This window comes from Protopterus annectens, chromosome 4.part1 (genome assembly GCF_019279795.1).
Source record: "Protopterus annectens isolate FY-2018-M chromosome 4.part1, PAN1.0, whole genome shotgun sequence".
NCBI lineage: Eukaryota > Metazoa > Chordata > Ceratodontiformes > Protopteridae > Protopterus > Protopterus annectens.
The window spans coordinates 337,624,496-337,648,515 of NC_056734.1; positions in this window are offsets into that span (position 1 = coordinate 337,624,496).

Below are 24,020 nucleotides of genomic sequence, written 5' to 3' on the forward strand. Positions count from 1 at the left end.
TGGTGCAGATCCAACAGATGTGGAGGTCCAAGGATGGGCCCCAGATGTGCTGGTGCCTGATGCCATGGCCAGCTGAAGTGGGACAGGAGGCTCTGCTGGGACCTCCAAACCCATACAGCCCATGGTATTGCAGTTTTAACACAGATATGGCTTAGTAATAGTCAACAGTATTCAGGATTACTTATAACGGTATGCATAGATATGACCATCAACCCAACACAACAGATGGTATACATTTGCAGAGGGAGTACAACACATACATATATACTGCATGACATCTGTACAAAGTATAGAAGACTTGTGACTGCAGCTATGAACAGTGGCCCATTATTGGCATGTCACTGAACCCCAGGCAGTGACTGTCATACCACTGTTTCATGTGACATATGTCCAATCAGGGATGCAATGTCGGTAACTTTCGTCATTATCACCATGTACTGACTGCAATCATCACACTATGCTCCTGCAGTTCACATATGTGTGTTCATTGAGTAACACAGGAAAAAAAAGATTCCACACACTGACCAGTTCACAGATGGCCCTACAGTTGGAGGTTCCCTCACAAACAGAGCACTGTCTTGTCAATTTCAGAACATGCAGAATAGCCATTACCACACACAACTCGTTAAACTGGCAGTAGTCTTAATGAAGCATAGCTATATGTATATGCTGTAGTCATGTCTGGCACATCACCCTCCTGTCTTTAGGCTATTTTCCACTGTGAATGTTGTTTGACGAACATCCAGATATCATCTGTGATGCCGTTTACTAAACACCAGATCCAGGTTCCACTCACAGCGTCTGTTATGGGCAAACACCAACATGATTTTTAGATATTGTACTGTTTCCATGCGACTGGCTATGGGCACATCATCACAGCTGTTCTGCATGCAATCAACTAGAGGAGGACTGCAATAGGTGCAGAGGCCATCACCTGATCATGGCCATCACTTACAAAACACAAGCTGCTGCTGAGCAGGTGTACAACTCCGCATCCACCAGAGAGTGTGTGGGAGGGACAGAGGCAAAGTACATCAGAAAAGGGCTTGGAGACTAAAACCTAAGCATTGTCTGTCACACACCTACTAGTACAAGGGTTCAACCCCCTGACTGACTAGTCATTACTATTACAAGTGCATGCAGCTACTCCATGTGCCACAATACTGACATGTTGGCGTGCTGTAAGAACATATATGTGTGCTGTTGAGTGACATCTGCAACAGAGATATAGTAGACATACATTAGGTGTAGCACACATGGCTGTCCACATGAACGGATGTCATTGTCAACACAATCACACTCTCTAATGGACTCACATTGACACACTTTGCCAGGCCCACAAATACACTTCCTAACTACTTAGTTTGCCACACTGCTGTAATGCACAGGTACTACATGCACCACAGGGGATATCCAGAGGTTCTATGGGCTTGTGCATGTGAATCTGTCTGACATCAGTAGGTATGCCAATGGGAGTTATACTGGGTGTGGCTGTGGTTGGGAGAATCATAACCCACATGCAGACATACGGTGCCAGTACTGACATGCATGTGTGCATTGCTTCATGGGTGTGTGTACTGGATGGCTGTGCAAGATGACTTTACAAGGCTGGGTGAGGAGTAATCCTTGGCATTACACCACCCGACAATGGTGTGCAGTGTGGTACAGGGGTGTAGTGTCTGCAATTTCCCACACAGATGGGTATTGTATGAACTGTCCTGACATCCTGGTTACCATTGTGTATGGCTATTGCTTTGCAATGCATGCCGTGTCTGTGTTTGATAGTCCTTGACATGGACATTGCCTGGGATGTGCACAGCCCACAATAATGTACAGTGACATGTACAAGTGTACCTGGTTTGGCCGGCACATGTGTACACAGACAGTTATCCTCAGATATGCCAATATTGGCCTGGTGTGGCAGGACCTGCTTATAGACAGCAGGTTGACCCTGCACCTGCATTGATAGCATGATACAGGTATTCCCTGGTGTCGGTGGCATCAGTCCATACAGGGCACGTGTGTAAGGCATTGTATGGCCTCTGTGGATCACATTTGATGGTGCCACATATGTTGCAGACATCCAGTGGGGAACATAGTAAAGGCACATTGTCCTCAATTATGTGCCTATTGTACTGCTGGACAGGGTTCCATGCCTTCTGCAGCCCACTGCAATCACACCATGCCTACTATCTGTCATCAATGTGCAGGGTACTAGAAACATAGCAGTATATTCTAGGCAAGTGTGTTTGTGTATGACACATGGGTTCAGAATGTATTCCGGTTAATAGTAGGGTTGCATACCTTGTTCACCAGGCCTTTTGCCAGATGTAGGGGTATGGCTTGCCAGCACAGTCCCTTGGCTGATTGACATCTGTACTCCTTGTGAGGTGGACATTGTGACATATAATATGGACACGGTATAGGAAAACTACAAAATCTGCTCCCCAATGTGTCCAGTGGTTAGACACTTTCAGCCACTGCCACACAGGCTCTGACTGTCAAACATACACACCTGCCATGTCTTAGAATTGAATCCTTACCTAACTAGTTTATCACACTACAGCACTATGCAGTTACAGCACGCACTATGGGAATTACTGGATTGCAGTAGTCCTATAGGTGTATTTCTAGGTGGGTGACATCAGCAGGAATACCAAAGTGGTTATGTGAATTGTAAAGAGTGTGCATACTCTAAAAAGCATTGTTATTTTCTCAGGTAGACACAGTTGGCTTTCCTTGGAATAGAACTCCTACCTGACTAGTTTATCACACTACAGCAATATGTAATTACATCATGTGCTGCAGAGAATATTAAGCTACAGCACTCCCAGAGGTGTTTTTCTAGGTGGGTTCATTAAATGTTATATATTTCGGGTCATATTCATGCCACACATTTTATAGGAATGTACTTTAACAACTATATATATATTTTAGCATGAAGTTATATGTTGGTGTATGCACTTATCTATACCATTTTTTTTTTGGTTATAGTGTTTTGTTTAGCAGTTGTTATATATGCATTATTTTAGTATAGGTTAGAGCATTTTACTAAGGTAGTTCATTATATGCAATATACTGGTTTTATATTTATGCTATACAGTTCATATTTTATAGAGTTTAAAAATATATCAAGGGAATGTATAGCTTATGAAATGTTTTCATACTTTTAAATTGATTGTTAAGGATGTGTTAATTAAATAATTAATAGGCAATAGATTGTATAAAAGGGAAGGATTGTTTGGAACATTTAACGTCTGATGAAGCGGAGAATAGGTTCCTGGTAGCTGCTGCTTCTTCTAACAAGGGATACATTTTTCGATTTGGATTTATTGGGACTTTGCCTTGGGGTTGTTTGTTTAATATATATATATATATATATATATATATGTGTATATATATATATATATATATATATATATATATATATATATATATATATATATATGTATATATATATATATATATATATATATATATATATATATATATGCATATGCACAGACACAGCTATTGCCATATATATATATATATATATATATATATATATATATATATATATATATATATTTATATATATATATATATATATATATATATATATACACACACACACACACACACACACACACACACACACACACACGTCTGAACAACCTTTGTGACAGAATGGTTCCAAAGGAACTGACGTGTACACTAAACAGAGGCATCTCTTGTGTTATAATATTTAAGTCTTAAGCAGTTCCCCAGAGAAGGGACGGTTGTTGTGTATGTGGAGTTTGGGGTGGGGAATGATGGCTAATGTTATCTAACCCAGGGATTGTGGAGTTAGGGTGGGTGAATGATGGGGATGGACTTACACCCCAGCGACCACTTGTGTGTCACTGCTCGACACTGGCACAGGAAAATAACATACCCAACTGTAGTCGTGCTTGACTGTGTATTCTTTACCCTTCCTAACTATATAATACTTTGTAGACACCGGTCACCACAGATGACTACCATGGTGTGCTAAAAGACATTACACATGTGTATGCCTGGCTATAGGGTAGTCATACACACAAACACGCACGCACTTTCCAGTATCGTGCATACACGTGTTGCCTATTTAAAGGTAACTAATACAGTGGTATGCAGTTGGGGTATGTGGCACAGAACACATACATATACACTTACTCTGATTCCACTTTTGAACTGGGTGACATCACAGGACTGATTACTTGCAGCGGGGAGGGGTAAAGAGAGAGGTTTAGCAGTTGACAGGGATAAAGTCCAGTGCAAAAGGAGGCATCTCTTTGGAATGCAGCAAAACCCCCGGTCATGACAAGATGCAGACAGAAATACACACACACAACCATTTGCTGACACACACACTTAGGCATTTGTTAATACACACACACACACACACACACACACACACACACACAGCCATTTGATGTTACACACACAGGTGCTAGTGGTGGGATCAGAACTCCTGCCTATCTACAAATTACTATTACAGTACTACGCAGTTACAAGATGTACCACAGAGATTTCACATTCTATAGCAGTCAGACTGCCCTTCTAAGATTGAGGACAACAACAAGGAGACTGACAGTTACTTAGTACATAGCTGTGAACCTGTGTGTTTAAAGTAGGTGTCCATTAAAACCTGTATGCACAAACAAGACACATCATCTGCAGGTAGGCCTGAGAGGTATTGTTGTAGCACAACAGGAACCTGAACTGGAGTATGGTCATCTGTGGAATTGACAACTACTATCCCTACAGGGTTACAGTGGGCATGCTCATGCACTTAGGAGCACAGGGCCATTTGGGATGCACTATGACTACAACTGCACAAGGTTATACTGGGCATGCTCATACACTTAGTAACAAAGGGCTTGTTGGATGCACTGACTCAAATTACACAAGATGGCAGTGGGTACACTCATACACTTAGTAGCACAGGGCTGTTTGGGATGCACACCAATTCTAACCACAAAAGGCCACAGTGTGCATGCTCATACATTTACATGTACAGATCACATTGTAATGGACTCCTATTGTAAACACACAGGTTTACAGCTATGTGCATCTTACCTGTCATTTTATATGCATATCATACTGGTTTACTACCTGATACCTGTGTGTTGCCAGTAAATGATATATCTGTGTCTGTGCTGTGTGATACACATGCATACATGTACATGAAGTACTGACATATATATGTTAAGTATACGCATTCATGCATGTGTGGATGTGACAGATAATAGGCTACCTGGGACACACATGCGGATGCTACATACAGCTTGTGTCACACACCTTGCTGTCCTGAAAGGCATACATTGATAGCAGGTTGTGGACAGTGGCATTAAACGTGGAACAGTGGCATGTGCAAGCATAATGTGCGAGCCATATTATGTAATGGTACTGAGGTGCAAGTGTCAAGATGACCCCTCGCAGCTGTGGTAGTAGTTGTCATTATTAACAGGACTGCTACTCTAAGTATATCTCACATTGGTCATATACACAATTTCTGCTGCTGTCCGTCACCGTACAGGAGGCATTTGCTACCAAGCACATTACTGCTACTTGCAGTGATGTCATGGTACGAGTGGCAACTGCTAGACCAAAACAATGAGCCAATGTCCTGCTGTTATTATGAGGTTGTCCAGTGTCTGTCATTCCAGGCTGTCATGACTGAATGACAAGCCTTCAACACAGAGCACATGCATCCATATTTCATGTGTGTGTGGATAATACCTAGGTCACATTTCCCCATATAGCTGCATTCCAAGGCAAATGTCCTACACCCAGAAGTAACACCCTGACACCTACAAGACAATTGCATTGGATGCTTATGCTAACCAGTGCTAGACATGTGGCTTTAGTAATCCATTTGCACAATGTAGAACCTACAATGGGGAATACAGACATCTATGCAGTGAGGAACACCTGGCTGAAGGCTCTGTAGTGCACAATTGCACCATCACCATATAACTCAGATCCAGACATATGGGCCATAACAGTGGTATGGACCATTCCAGGTAGTGGTGTACACATATTCGTAAAAGCTACTTACATGTAAAGACCACTACTCCGACATAACACATAACAGATGAGTCAGGTACAGGTGACATTGGAAAATGCTGCATTCTAGGTTGGATCCTCATATACATCCACCACCTTGTCCCCAGACTACCAACACATATGTGGTATGACATAGTATGGTAGACCACCAGATAACCCTTGATTGGTGGACTGTACCTAGGCCTACCTCAGCTGTGCAAGGTACCCATGTACAGACACAGCTGCAAAATGTGTTATGCAATGCAATAATACCACTGTTTGTAACCAGCTCAGTTGTACACATACCAGGGTCCCTCAGATGTTGTCAGCATTAACATGGTCGACTGTTGCTGTACACCAGTAAACAAAACCCTCATGGTTGGATATGACCTAACTGTACCTGCCCTGGATATGTACATCCCACACTCATACAACATAAATGACATTACCATAACTTTCATTATCCTTTCTACATACAGGTGGCTACAGTCATTGCACACATGCACATGGCAGATAGCATGCTAACAGTACATATGGTTTGATATCTATGTTAACAGAGGTAATATTCCCTCTGTACTGGGCACCCATGACACCTATCATATCATACAACACCCCATGTGGCATGTATGTCATTAGACATGTCCACCTAATGTAATGCCTACAAACATACCCAAATAACAGGATCATGGGACCTACACAAGGTCTGTATTGACAGACTCAGGGAAATCCATCTCTGCTCTGTATGTTCCTGTGTAGTCACAGGTGATATGTTCATGGCATGTACAGCCATGTGTGGCCACAGCTCCTACATATACCCTATGTCAACAATTGCAAGCCATGCATGCTGTCTGCTGTCTGGACATTAGCCTTAGTACCACAATAGCCAGTACATGCTGGGGTGAGATGTTTACAAGTCACAGACCATGCACATGCTTGAAAGAGTGTACTTCCTAGCTCTAACAGAGCACATTGCTGGCACTCTTCCAGTAAACATAAGGTGTGGGTGGCAAATATTATGTGCTCACTTATGACCATTACAGTGCCCTGGCTTCACCATGGCACTCGCAAGTAACAGTTTGTAGGAGCATGACATGGAATAATGCTGTGTGTGTCTCGCTGCTATGTGCTGTTGTGATATATGTACACTTGGCTACTCGGTGAAGGTTGTGGTGTCCTACCAGTACATGAATACAACATCCTTTATGGTATAATGCTCAGCTATGTTTCACACATGGCGTGGGGAAGGTGTGGAATGTATCCTCTTGACCTACTGGTGCACTTACTGATGTAGACCGCATATGTGTACATGCATTGATGTTTGTGTAGATTCCATGTGTGTGCAGTGTCTGATGTCTGAAGGTGACTGTTGTCTTAGTGCATCATGCTGTTGCAATACAGCCTCAACATTGCCAACTGTATATGGTGATATGCTCTAAGTACAGTAAGCCGTACATGAGGTATGGACAGATGTTTGGGCATGACAACTAAGTGGTGGGGCTTCTTTGCAGATGAATGATTACTGAGGACAGCTCACTGGTGTATTACAAATATTCCTACAATAACCTGTGTTACTGCTAAGGTCAGGTTTTGTTAACTGAAGTGGAAGACAGACAATGTAGCATGCTGTAAGGGTCACACTGAAGGCAAACCACATGAGACCTGTAACAGTAATACCTTCCCTGTGCATATATTGTGCATATATCAGCACAGTTTGCAAAGAAAAGAGTCAGTAAGCGTTGTACCAGATGCGATAGTGCTGTACATCTGTAATACCTATCATGAGATAGTCAGGAGTTTGATTCACAGTACTGGCACGTGTGGGTGTGTGTGTCCATATATGTCACATATGGTAAGGAATACATCCTACATGTTTTCACTCTCCTGAACATTGTTGTTGACACCAGTACAGAGTGAAGTGTAGAAAGAAAGGCATAGGCAGGTGGTTGAACCTCACACATGTAAATTGTCTGTATATGTCTGACATAGGTGTATATCTTTGTGAATGTCGCAGCCTGTGTGTGTATGTGTGTGTGTGTGTGTGTGTGTGTGTGTGTGTGTGTGTGCGTGCGTGTGCGTGTGTGTGCGTGTGTGTGTGTGTGTACGGCTGTCCGTGTGTATGGCTGACCGGTCCCTGGAGTGAGGCTATATTTTTACCATAGTAAAATGTTAATGCCCCTCCCCCATCCACTCAGTGCAATCTAGCATTCCTGTTGATATCATCAATCGTACACAGGCATTCTAACTGCCTGTTAACATGTACACCCTGGGGTGTGACCTGTTGTTACATAGCCTACTGGTGGACCCCCCTCCGCACATGCATTCACTGCACTGTAGTATCCCTGCCGATCTCCTCGATCTTAAGCCATCCGACTACCTGTACATTTCTAATCTCTGTGGCGTGTCTTGTAATTGCGTAGTACTACAATGATGATATGCACATAACAGGGGTTCTCATCTGAACACTGGCAACTGTGTGTGTGCGTGTGTCAGAGTGTGTGTTACTGTGTCTATGAATCCCTGAATGTGTGGGTGTGTCTGTGTTTGCATGGTTTCATGGCAGTGGGTATTACTGCTTCTCAATGAGAAGCCACTATTTCCACTGGCCTTTACCCTTGTCATTTGGCATACCACTCTTTTACCTCCTCCCCACTCCAGGTAACTATACCTGTGATGTCACCCACTTTGGATGTGATGGCTCTGAACACAGTAGCTTACTACACAGCTATCATGCTCTTGGATTATTAGAACAGTAAACATAATTGAAACATGGGAGAATATAACTGTGATGTGGAAGCTACAAAGTGCATGCAGGTACTGTTGTACTGACCTGTGGGTAGTCAACATGTACATATGGGACACTAACCGCAAACACCAACATCCCCAGGCACATGCAACTACACCTGAAAGAGGAAGGCAGAAAGTCAAGATCAACATGTTGTTAGTGTTGTTACACATGATACACACTGTCAAACATACAAAATGCATTCTAAAACTGTAATACATGGTATGCCTGCTGCCTGTCAACACTATTCAACAATATTAATCTACAATTGTCTACCTAGTATGTTCACCCTGTGCATCAAACCATATGAGCATGTCCTTGCACTGATGGTGTGGATGACAGGGATGCGGCATAGGCATCATCATATGCACAGGGTGATAATGTTTGCCAGAGGACTAGGCTGTGCCATTGGATGACATCATGTGTGTGTGTGTGTTAGGGCCTGTGATATCATTGGGCATGTGTGGATGTTATTCTTGTGTGTGTTGCAGTGCCTTACATTTGTTTCCGGTGTGTGTGCATGCATGCCACAGGTCTGACATGTGGCTGGCCTATACAGGAGTATTATTGACAGATGCAGACTGTACAAGGCAGGTTTCACAGTTCACTGTGTCCAGCCACGGCCATGTGACCTGCACCTGCTAGGGGTTGCACGGGGACTACCAGGCAGAGGTTCAGATTGGGTACTGTCCGATGACACATGTCTAATGGAATCGTGTCCCTGTTGGGACCATCCAAGACCATGTGCACTTGGCCTGCTGTGTCCTGGTGTGGACTGCACAGCACCAGCTGCACTGCTACTGCTACCGCCACTATGGGGGCGAGCATGTGTAGTAGCATGTTCACGTAGACCTTCAACAGGTGATGTAGCTGACCTACTTCCATGTGCCCGATGACTCACTCCCACCAGATGTTCCAGCACAGACATGCCACTCTCGAGGATTGACATGCCACAGTCAAGGACTCCCACCATGTCACCCAATTGTCTATCCAAAACATCTGCAAGTTGAGGGTAAGCATTTGCAAGTGCCTGGATGTTGTCAGTTAATGAACGGACAGCAGCCCTCTGAAGCCTCAGACCTTCTCTGTTTTGCCATTCAGCACATCCCTATGCCTCCATTACAGCCAGAAACATGTGTCTGGTGACTCCAGCTGAAGTGCTTTGTCTCGCAGGTGCATGTTGGCCAGTGGTCCTCCTATGGGCAGTGCTGGCCACATGCCCATGTGTGACATCACCAGTCAGTTGACTGGGATCATAGTGTGCAGGCACACCTTCCATAGTCTCCACACTTCCCTGTTCCATGCTACCACCCGACAAATGTCTTTCCTTTATGGCCAATAGTGATGGGGTATGTGTAGGCAGGGGAACTGTGTGCGAGGATGAGGGGGAGACAGGTGGAATGGCAACCAATGGCACAGATTCAGCCCCTGACAACCCTGCCTGTGCCTCAATCATACTATCATCATCACTGCTAGAGTCTGTGGAGACACTAACATAAGGTGGACCATAGGAGGGCAATGCACCTACATCAACACCTCTGAGAGGAAGGCAAGAACTGTACATTACAAGTTATACCAGACAGACAGACAGACACACAGACACACATGCTACATGCAGGTGATATGGCAGATAGCATTCAGCTTAGACAGTTATAGTTTCAGCTTAGACAATTATAGTGGTAATTGTTATAGATCTCTGAGTTGCACACAACAGCATGCATGTGTTATAGCAGATGGCATGCACCTTACACAGTTATAGTGGTGGTTGGCATACATACCTGTATTGCACCATTTGTGTTAGTAGCCTATGCCCCATACCTGCAACACAATGCATGCACTTTGCATCATTGTTCCACATTGCCATGGTGTGTGCAATATGCACCACATGTTAACAGACCATCGCTGACGTTTGTACATCTGCCACTGATGCTTTGTGTTGACCACCACCCCTATGTGTGAGGACATGAGTAGTAGGGTATGTTGACTGCATACTATGTTTGCCTGAGCCCTAGCTTGCATATCTCTCCCAAAGCAGTGCATGTCTGTTGAACATTATTCCGCCTACCCCTGTGAATCTACAGACATTGTGCATGTGGCTGTGCACACATGTTTGACATGGCTGCCCCTACTTTCCAATGGTGCCACAGACCAGCACAGGTTTACAGTATACCGGCCTGCTGTGTGGTGTATGACCTTGCCGATCACATGTAGTATGACATATCTTCTTCTGATGTGTTGAATGACATGCATACATGTGTAATACAATGGTGTCCTTTCCAATCTACATTACGGTAATGGTGTCCCAATGCAGGAGCGTGTTATACTAACATGGGCCTTCAGCAGATGCAATGTTGTCTGTCCACCCTATAAATATGCAGGGACATACTGCACATTGAGCTGATGTGCATAACCATTGTAGGGCATCATGTGGCTTCACAATTGCTATACAGTGTGAGCTACTGACACAGTTCATAGCCATGACTATATTCACATACAATACATATCTAATGTGGAACGTGACCCACGTCACTGAGGTGTATACACACTAAACTTTCATGTGGAATGTGTGACACAGGTCACAGAAGGGTATATGAATGACACCCCTGCAACCATATTACTGATGCCTGGCAACTATGCCCACACATGGCTAACTTAGCAGTACTCTATGTCCCACATGACATCTGTGTATCTTACACACATGAGGAGCAGGCATGACAGTGATGTCTGACACCAGCAAGGTGAATGTACTGTGTCTCTGGCCTGATGTGGTTATATGCGCATGCTGTACAACACATGTATGTATTTGGATACTGTATAGGTGAATGCTTTCATGTCGTGACACACTCAAGATGTTCAAGACATGTTATGTGGTGGTTTCATGTTATGCCTACACAAGCTGCGCACAGGCTTGTATGATGTTTAGTGTTTCACATCTGCAATATCACCATTACACAAAGGCCATAGTTGTATTGTGTTGAGCCAATGTACAACAGGGTGCACACACATGTACATGTGTGTGTTGCTTTATGTCTCTGGCCAACCTCCATGGCCATGTGTATACATGTTCTGAACAATGGATGTGATGGCCATCTTATTTCACATGTCAGTATTACCCCCATATGACATACACCCATAGATGTCATATGCTCCACTGAGGACAGGGTTATGCAGACAAAGGGTGGTATGTATGGGATGTGAGACATGTTTTGCAGGTTAGTTGAGCAGTGTTGCAGTCAGCCCACTACATGTCATGGACATGTCAGATAGCACGTGACATTGTGTGACATTCATAGCAAGGGTATAATCCACAAGGGTGTATCCTGTGGGCTGGTCATACTCAAGCTCCAACACATTTAGAGTGTGTGCACACATATGCTCTCTGTACAGTACTGTTCGTATTCCCAACATGTGTAATGCAGATATGTAGTACCTGTCGCTACAGTGAAACACACCTCCACCATTGTATTCTCTGTTTTCCACACATCTGACATTGACAGTTTAGAAGGTTTAGTGTAGGTGTTTTATATAGTCTTCAATTGTTTCACATGGGTAAACACTGTGATGCATTGCATGTCTGACCAGTGTCCATTAACAAGACTACCATGCATTATGTGTACATGTGTTAAGGCAGATAGCATGCGATTAATATGTTCCGTGCATTATCAAGCCTGATAAATAATAACAATCTCAACTGACACAGGCTGCTGTCACTGCAAAACACCAGAGGTACCTAAAAAGGAGTGTCACAGTAGTAAAGATCATTATCCCCACCGGGGTGATAGCTACAGGGTGCAATGTCCATGTTAGCACAACATAAGCCAGTACAATACACTATACTATGGATTATGCACATCTGTGCATACATAGAGTAGCAGACTATAGCATGTGGCATGTGTGTATACATGCCTTGCATATGATGTTACATTACATATTGTACAGTAACACATGTAACTATGTGAAATATAGTTGTGTTATATGTGCAGTAGTGACTTACCAGGCAACTCCAGGCTTGGTGGTTGAGAGACACCCACCTCCACAATACCAGCTAAAGCTTGTGGATGGAGGCCTGCAGGTGTCCCCATGTTGGCCAGTAGCTCCTCAGTACGTGTGAGTGGGGGCTGGGTGAGTGGTCCCCCACCTGTTGCACCTTGTTCCCTGGTGATTGTATTAGCACGCTGTTTCATCCATCTTATGCGATCAGTGCAGTGTCGGCACACCTGCTGATAGGTGCAACTGTGACCACCAACATCATTTACCCTCCTGCAGAGTTTCTCCCAAAGGGCATCCAGCTGCTGTGGCACATATCTGAAGAGTGTTGTATGGTTATCGAAGAGGTATGGGACGAGGACCTCATCCTCCAAGCGGCTGTACACCAGCAGTCTGCTACTTGGCATACATGGAAGACATAATGATGGAGACAGGTCACAGTAACTCACAGAGAAGTACAGAAGTACAGCTAAACATACATGGTATCACATTTATTAAGATTACAAATACGTCTTTGCAAATCTGCATGACACTAACACCACTGACATGCATAAGTCACACACATTTGACACTTACTAGTAATGTGATGTTATCACCATATATGTGTGTGTCATGTGATGACATTGCTCATACACCATGTGGATGTTGTCTTGATGTGGGCATGTCTGTTGCCTGTACTGGTGTCTTTACCTATCAGCACATGCCTGGATGTGTTCACAGTAATGCAGTCGACATTAATGCTGTGTATATGTCACATATATAGTCATAAATAGCCATTAGGGACATGACCTGTGACCCTGCAGATTTGCAAGCATGTAGGTGTTTTGCCATATACATTTACATGGCACTGTAAAGCTGTGTAGCATCCTGTGATGTATTGCCTGTGTTGCACACGTGTAACACATGGGACAATAGCTAGCCTGATGGCATTTGCTGGGTTGGATATCAACTAAAGCATGTATGGTCATAGTGATCTAGTAGGCTATATGCCCTGGGCCATTTATGAGCCTAGGCAGACAGGCTACCTAGCTGTAGGCAACAGACATGTAAGTTTCAGTGGCCAGTTCAAGCAGTGCCACAGAACTGATCCACAGAGTTACTGATATATTTGGCATGCGGTCATAACACCATGTCACAGAGAGGGGCGATGTGCAGCTTCACTGGACAGGGATGCATCGTATGGCAAGAGTATTTTAAGTGTATGGGACAGAGATCTGTCAGGCATGTTGTGATCCTTGTACTAGAAAGGTGGATGTCCATGAAGTATGTGTTTATTTGGGATCAGGATGCGTTAAGTGTAGCATGTCCAGCACCTCTGTGTTGGACATGGCTTTATTCAGGGTAGGCTGCATGCGACATAGTGCAGTTAGGGATTGGCAAGAGCAGTGTAGGCCATCTACACATGGGCAATAACCCTTAAAGGAAATATGTGATCTATTATGTGTGACTTGGGTGTTGTGTATCGCTGAGCAATTATCTCTATATTCCTCGATGGCACCCTGTCATGATTAGGGGTGCCACATACGACTACCTGTCTGGTGTGGTGAAGTAACTATCAAAGGAAAGAGTAGTGTCCAGCTGCATCCCATACACACAGTTGCCGTTATGTTGACCGCTGCCTAGGTGGTAGTTCATGGGTACAGGGTTTGTAACACAGGGGATGACAATGTTATACTTAGCTGTCAGATTGTGGCCATATGTCACACACCACACATCTGACATACTAAGGCTCTTCTGTATTTTGAATGCAGTATACATTGAGTTGACTATTGCTCCTAGTTCATGGTCATTTGCAAACATCAATAGGCTGATGCCTTCTGTGTTAGTCTGTGTGGTATACATAACAAAGAGGGGGGAGTACCAGGAATAACCCCTGTATTACAGTGGCTGGCAATGGTTTGATGTGCGTGTATTAGTCAGACACCTTCTGTAGTGTTGGTTCTGCCAGCAGTCCAATTGCCAACCACTCCTGTGACATAGGAATATACACCTAGTTTAATATATGCAGTATGAATCAACTCTACTCTCATCTACTTCTGTACCGAGTACATCAAATATGTTGATCATGGTTCATGGCCTAACAGACCAGACTCAGCAGGGTAGTTGTGCACTATTTCTCATTACCAATGTTGTCTCCCCCTTTGTGGGGTGTGATAACTGTTGCTGTGCACGATTTGGTGTGTACACAGCCTGACATGGAGATATGATTGAACATGATGTGTATGTGGATAGCTGAATGTTCTTACATTTGTGTAGGATACACCCTGGGATGCTGACAGGGCCAATGAAAGCTGTATGTATGGCTTTAAGGAGTGCAGCTTGTACCTGCATATTCGTTATTACAGGGGCCCTGTAGTGTACATGGATATATTACTAAGTGTACTTGTTGGGGGGGTGGGTTTAGGTTCTCCAAGATCCTATCTGGATGAACATGTGCTATTTATGTAGGTACAGTACTTACCATGCCATAGTGCTGTGCAGCACGGCAGGTCTTGTCGTTGCCATTGCGATTAATGACACAGCTATAGAATGCTCATTGCTTGGCCTCATAATATGTGGCTGATTAGTTTCACAGTAGCTTTGTGTGGTTTTATATGGTGTATCTGCATCTTACTGAGGCTGATCAGGGATCACCTACACTCATGTGTGTTCACTCTTGCAACAGTTACTACCTTCTGTGGTACAGTTTAAAGCATGGTACCACCAGTTTGCCTTCTTGTTTGTGTTGGGTTGAATCCTGGTTCTGTTTCAATGGCACAATCACTGCACATTTGTGACTGCTTAAGGTTCAATTGTGTAGTATTCAGCATTTGCACATGCATTGTCCAGCTGCATGGCTGCCATGACAGTCACCACTCTGCACTTAGGAAACATAACATTGGCATTGGAGACTAACTATGTGTAGCATACAGTTAGCCCTGTTTGTGTGACTACTGTGATCCAGGTCAGTAGGGTCGATGGAATCCAACATGCATTTAGTGCAGGTGTTAGTACATGAGGAGTCTTCCCAGTTTATAATGGAATAGTTGAGAGTAGCCATTATTATGGTTCTGTCTCAGACCTAATCTTCCCCATTACAGCACATTATGACAGTAGGGAAATCCACGGCCTGGTGGGTGATCTGTCTCAAGGAGCAATTTGAATTCCACTTTGGCACAAAGGTAGTTGCTCAGTATAATGCATCTGAAGTTTTGCAAGTGCAACTAGTGTGGTGGTGTACTGGTGGGTGATCTGTCAAAAGGTGCAATTTGAAATCCACTTTGGCACAAAGGTATTTGCTCAGCATAATGCAATTGAAGTTATGCAAGTGCAACTAGCGTGGGGGTGTACATATCCTTCAGGAATATGGACACACCTGTGACCCGTGTGTTCCAATAAAGGATAATGGGCAAGAGGTGAGGTATGTGTTACAACATGGTCATGCAGGTGTGCTCTCTGGAGCTTTGAAACATGTTTCAGCCACTGCACAGATATGTTCTACATGTTAGGGATTGACATATGTGTTTCCGTATAGTGTTTCTGACATGAATCATTGTGTAGAGAGACCCACAGTTTATTGCTTGGCTGTCCCTGTAACAGCAGTGGAACTTCACTTGAACTGTGCATGATGAAGGCACTATAGGGGAAGCATGAGCCTTAGGCAGTATCCAGATTCCCAGGGGTGACAGCTGCAGGCCTTGTCTGGCAAAGCATCATGGTGTGTCAACCATGTTATCCCAGGCAGACAGATATTGGATACCCTTTGACTTGCACCACTACACTAGACAATTGTGGAATACAATCCTGTTGTCCCTGTACTGCAGTATCATTCTGGCCAATGACAGAATGCTACCCAGGCCTTGGGATATACTTGCATGGGCTACAAGACCTGAAAGTTCCTACATGTGTTTCCATGCAGTCCAGACTACTGCATCACAGGTCCTGCCCAACAACATGGAATATGCCAGTGCCATGTGTATAGTTCAAAAGGTGGTCTGAGTGTACGGGTATGTGGCTAATTATGACATACAGGCAGCTGACAGTATGTATGCCCTTGTATAGGTTGGTGTGTAACACAGTGCTAGAGTTTGCATTCTCAAATGAGTACTGTCGGGCATATTTCCAGCCAAGTGTTCTGAGGTGTGGCACAGTTATGCAAACTATGTCATACAGTTTGTGTAATTCGGTGTCTGTCTCTTCCTGATTGGGGAGTCACTTGTTTGGCCAGATACTTAGAAGTGTCTGCTAATGTGTGTGATTTCTGGTAGTGTGTGTGGGTGTCCTTACTGTGTTCTGTAAGGATATGTGTTGGCTGTGTTTATGAGCTGCATGTGTTAACCTACACCTCATGACTGTCCAGTACAGTCATGGCTGTAGACTGGGCTACCTTCCAGATTACCCCTGTAGCTGCATCCCAAACAATGTGTGGGGCATAGTGTTAGGTGGGTTTGGCAGTGTACATGGCATAGAGATTACATTCCCCCAGCATGGTCACATACATAAAGCTGACATTAGTAAACACCAGTAGCTGACTAGTGGACATGCCTGTATGAGCATTCAGTACTTCAAGTACCAAGTACTGTATTTAGTTTACACATTGCTTATGAAGATGTTTTAGACAGTGATGCTCACATGTAAATATTTGTGTTATGGACGTGACAACACTGGCTATTACAGAAACATTGTAGCTACCTTTAGCAGCAATCCTCCTCTGAGGAGCACATCACATCCTGTTAATTGATTACAGATGATGCAAGTGTCTGCAGGTCTGTTTCCTTCTTTGGGTATATAATCACATATCCACCAGGACCAGGAGCTCTGTTGGGCATAGATACCCACTCTCCAAACAGAGTTATGTATCAATAGACTCTGATGCCACTATCAACATGATCAGGATATAATGAGATAGTGTGAGCCATCACCTATGAAGCAGCTATTACACATGGGCAGCAGTCTCCTACATCTTACACTCCTACTACAGATGTTACACTGAAGTTAAAGATGATATGCAACCTGTTTCATTACCAGTACTGTGCACTACCTTACATACAGAATGTGCAAGTGGCTGTTAGGTTGGCAATGAGAGGTTGGGCTACACAAACCTGGTAGTTCAATCAGTGTATCTCTACTCCCAATATCCACTCTATGTAGGTGTGCACATATCCATTTGGCCCAGCCCTGTAACAAGGGTCACTACACATTTGCATAACATGTACACATACATAGCTGTTATTGCTTGCAAATGATACTAGAGAGTTCAAGCTCTATAACAAGGGTCACTATACAGCTGTTATTGCTTGCAAACGATACTAGAGAGGTCCAGCCCTGTAACAAGGGTCACTACACATTTGCATAACATGCACACATGCACAACTGTTATTGCTTGCAAATGATACTAGAGAGGACCAGCCCTGTACAAAGGGTCACTACACATTTGCATAACATGTACACATGCACAGCTCTTATTGCTTGCAAACGATACTAGAGAGGACCAGCCCTGTAACAAGGGTCACTACACATTTGCATAACATGTACACATGCACAGCTCTTATTGCTTGCAAATGATACTAGAGAGGTCCAGCCCTGTAAAGTGGTTAGAAAGACCTTGTCATGAAAGGGTTCACATCTAGATCAAGAGAGGTCATTGTGCCCCTCTACTCATCACTCATCAGGCCCATAATTGAATACAGTGCCCATTTGGGATGTACCTTACCCGACACCTGCAGCAACTGGAGAGACCCTAAAAGTACCTCACCAAGAGGATCAAGGGACTCAAACAGATGCCCTATGCAGTTCAGCTAAAGAAACTCCAGCTCTACTCAGTTGCTTACTGACTACTCGGAGGCGATCTATGCCTGACGTATAAAGCCATGTCCAACCCAGTATTAATGGGCATGCTCCACCTCAGGAAATCCAAATCCCTTAGAGATACATGCTCCAAGGACTTAAACCTCAGCACAGAAATAAATAGGACATGCTGGAGGGACAGATTCATATCCCAGAGGCTGCCCTCACTCTGGAACAAAATCCCAATCCATGTTAGGCAGAGCCCCTCACTGACTCTCTTCAAGGTAAATCTTGACGAGTGGACGGGAGATCATAAGTTTAACCCTGGGATCTCTTCTGTGTCCCTGCTAGACAGAGGCACAGTAAACTAACCTTAAAAGGGCTATCTTCTGTGACCTACTATACAGAGGCACAGTCAACCAATCCAAAAGGGTGGTGAAAGCCAAACACACTCTGGCTAGGCTTATAAATGCCCTAGGGCAGATAGCCTAGTATCAACCTATGAACCTATAATACAGATTTGCATAACATGTACACATGCACAGGTGTTATTGCTTGCAAACGATACTAGAGAGGTCCAGCCCTGTAACAAGGGTCACTACACATTTGCATAACATGTACACATGCACAACTGTTATTGCTTGCAAATGATACTAGAGAGGACCAGCCCTGTACCAAGGGTCACTACACATTTGCATAACATGTACACATGCACAGCTGTTATTGCTTGCAAACAATACTAGAGAGGACCAGCCCTGTAACAAGTGTCACTACACATTTGCATAGCATGTACACATGCACAGCTGTTATTGCTTGCAAACGGTACTGGAGAGGACCAGCCCTGTACCAAGGGTCACTACACATTTGCATAACATGTACACATGCACAGCTGTTATTGTTGCAAATGATACTAGAGAGGACCAGCCCTATAACAAGAGGCACTACACATTTGCATAACATGTACACATGCGCAGCTGTTATTGCTTGCCAACAATACTGGAGAGGACCAGCCCTGTAACAACTGTCACTACACATTTGCATAACATGTACACATGCACAGCTCTTATTGCTTGCAAATGATACTAGAGAGGTCCAACCCTGTAACAAGGGTCACTACACATTTGCATAACATGTACACATGCACAGCTGTTATTGCTTGCAAACAATACTAGAGAGGTGGATATTACATGTGTTATGTGCATGGATAGTTACCTGGCTCTTCCAATTATCTTTGCTATCATGCTGCTAAATTGTCAGATGAATACAAATGATATGTATCCTGTTATTGAGTATTGTAATTGCCAATAGACATAACTGCTGTTTGTATAACATAACAGAACTGCTATGCAGAGTAGAATAGAATACAGACCTGGCTAAAATACTGAATATTACACAGTTATTGGCACGATATACCACAATGCACACCATATTTGCATGGTAAACCCACATTTAACATGTTTCATCTTACTTATACACCCATGCATATGTCGACTGTTACAATATATCGACATATACTATCCCCTGTTATAACACATACTTGTTGGACCAATCCTGACACTGACAGTGGCTGGAAGAGAATTGTTGGGTTCTAAGCCCATATCATCCCTTGTGGTGTATGCGGAGTTTGCCGTGTGACCTACAGTAGTACACACATAGAATACTACAAGCATTGCTACTGCTCAACAATAAATCACTACAAGATAGTTATTTTCACTATATGCATTGATTACACTGTAATTCTTACAGAACAGGTACAACATACACAAGCATACTACATGTTATACATACCTTCTTAGTAATCGGAGGTGTTATTGACTAGTATAATACTCGTTTTCGGTTCGTCTTTCAGTGCTGTCCTACAGGTGGATACAGATGGTTTGAATGTGTGACAAGGCAACCTTTTATAGTTACAGATCAGTAACGTGCTATCCCGATAACCAATTGGTGTTCCTAAGTAGCTAATTACATGCACATCAGCTGCGCTGCTACTGCCTTAGCCAATACTATGGCTACATTGGAGTATAATTGAGTACTCCACTTGGGCGTTGTCCCTTTGCCTTACTTGAGAGGAAGACAGCGTGGAAGTGTTGTTTGGAATCTATTGCAACAGCTGTATGGAGACGAACAGTAATATATTGTGTGTAATGCCTAGAGGACTTGGTCTAAATGTGAGTACTGCTGTTATATTGCTGAACATTGCTACTTGTGTAGGGTTTGTCTGTACCTAATTCTTCTGCATATGTTTCAGTCTGGCCAGGTTGTTTGACCAGCTCAAGGATGCATAGCTATGCATATAATGTTAGGGGGTTTACAGTGTGCTTACCAGACATATTTAGTTTGGTGTTACTGTGTATCATACTGTGCTGATAATCAGTATTTGGTAACACTTCCTGGTGTATGAACCTTTCATCTCTCTGAAACTGGATTAGTTCATACAAACCCTGTTTCATCAGCAGCTGTTCAATTGTATAACGGCAACTATTTCACATAGGGCCATGTTAGTGTGTCTGTGTCCAGGTATGTTAAGGTTTGAACAGATGTTGTAGAGTAGTTGGATAATTGGTTATTGTATGACAGTATGTATTGATGTAATTATTTTGGTTGTGGTAGATGTTGGTGGGTGTACATAGCATATGCAGGTGTGTAGGAACCCCTTATATGCTTTGTCTATATGTGTGTGGGTGTTCTTTCCCTATGTGAACACCTATCCCTTAGTGGACTAATACTATGGTAATTGCAGGCTGATTCATTAAAGTACATTAAAAGCTTCCTGTATAGCATGCAGGTACTGTTAGACCTTGAATCCTTTTGGCAATACATCAGAATGTAATAAAGTTTTGCAAAATGAAAGCTGTCTGTGTACTTCTGTCATGGTTATTTGCAGTCATTGCAGTTGTGTTGGTGACTGTGTCCATAGAACATATTTGTAATAGTGTATTGGCATATACTCTTCATATGTTATGTTCATATTATTGGGGGGGGGGTGTGATTGCAATACTTCGGATGCTGTCTACAGACATGTATGTATATATACATATATATATATATATATATATATATATATATATATATATATATATATATATATGTGAGTGTGTGTGTGTGTGTGTGTGTGTGTGTGTGTGTGTGTGTGTGTGTGTGTGTGTGTGTATATGTATATAGATATATATATTATTGCATACGTTTATCCGTACCTCCATAGATGTGTAGATGTTTTTAACCTGTCTATATATCTACATATATATGTAGACCTGTATATATTGACATGTCTCTATGTATCTCTCTCTCTCTGTCTCTCTCTCCCTCTCTCTCTCTCTCTATGTATATATATATATATATATATATATATATATATATATATATATATATATATATATACACACAACGAATACAAGGCAAGAACCCTTGTCACTCTGGACATAGTGGGATTATACCCAAGCATCCGCCACCATGAAGGGATAGCAATGGTATACACATACCTAGTAGAACATAGGCAGCAAGATCCCAGCAGAGCGGAGACACTATGCCAAATGCTAAAAGTAGTCTTAGATAACAACTATTTCGAATTCAATGGAGTCTTATATCAACAATTCAAAGGAGTCGCCATGGGTGCCAAAATGGCACCCGCCTACGCGAACCTCATCCTTAGCTGTTGGGAAAGGACACTTTCACCAAAATAACAGGCTTCCACAATGTGGCGCTTTACAGATGGTACATTGATGATGTGGTATTTGTATGGGAAGGCAAGCATCATGAACTAGATAGATTAATTTCTGAAATCAGAAACAGCATAAATGTCCTAGAGTTTACTGTTTCAGATCGAGGCACCAAAATTAACTTTTGGATGTCACCCTACAAATCGGTGTATCACAACAATAATTTACCTCCACTCTGTTCAGAAAGCCAACCCACAGGAACAGCCTGCTAAACTTCAACAACGAACACCACCACTTCATAAAAAGAAACATAGTAAAAGGGCAATACGTTCGCTAAAGCAGGCTAGTTAGTGAAGACAGAGAATTTGAATCCCAAAGCGACAAACTCCGTCAACTATTTTTGGAGAAACTATACCCAGCCTCCCTCGTAGACAGAATAGCCACTGAAGTTAAGGAACAGAGACATAGTAGGCACAAACCTATCCTAAAATATGGGTTCACCCAACCTGACACCGACAAAGGAAATGAACCACCTCGGTTCCCCATCCCCATATGTAGCGATGCAAAAACCCTGAAAGATACCATCTCCAAAAAACTGGAGAATACTAGAAAGTTGCCCAGAGCTAATTGAAGCTATTGGCACCAAACTGGGTTTCTCATACAAGAGAAACAACTCACTAAAAAGAATGTTTGAACAGAGACATCACGCAAATATGATACCCCCCACCGAACCCACAGGGACCTTTCCCTGTGGGCAATGTGTCTGCTGCCAACACATCAACTCCGGCCATGAGTTGAAATGCAGTAACTTAAAGACACCAATCTGCTTCAAGAGCAGATACAACTGCAACAGCCAAGGGGTAATCTACTTAGGAAACTGCTCACACTGTGAAGCATTCTACATTGGTATGACAACCCATAAACGTAGTGACTGCATTAAAGAGTACTATCAGGCAGTATGAAAACTTGACCAAGCCAATGCAATAACTAAACATGCAGGAAACTGCAAACAGCCACCTCGGTTCAAGTTCCTAGTATTAGAAAAAGTTAGAACATTCACAGAAGAAAGCAGCACCCGAATAGAAATCAAAGAACTAAAATGGCAAATCATGCTCAGGGCAGACACAGCCCCAGGGCTCAATGGCAGCTTAAAAATTAAAAGCCTACTAAAATGGCAAAGGTAGCCAATAGAGCCCTGACACGTTACACAGTACACCTGAAGCACTAGTCACAACTGCCATATATAAGCAAAATTCGGAATGCCTTTATACAGATTTCTGAAGAAGTTCAATGCTATCTTTAATAAATAAAATAGCGAACAAAATCGCTCAAATCTGAAACTGGCTCTGCTCTCATTCTTCCTTCCCACAGACCACCCAGGTATTTCTAATTTTCTATGTCTAAGTGTTTGAAGTAAGTATCCTGACAATAATGCCTCTTTAGTATATATATATATATATATATATATATATATATATATATATATATATATATGTGAGCATAAACATTTAATTGGGTACATAGCGGGTTGTCCTATTTCAACACATTCCTACCTTTTGTGTTTTAACATGTCTGCATACACAACTGTGATAGGTACATCCCAGGTAGCTTAGTGTTAGGTTACTCTCAGGATAGAGTACATGGCTGTGGGTTCTATTCCTGGAAGATGTTATGATTTTACCTCTCAGAGTAGGCACTGGTAGAGAAAGTGTGAATAATGCACATTTACGTGGTTGTAAGCAGGTTTGCCCATGGTCTGCGCGACATTAAGCAAAGGT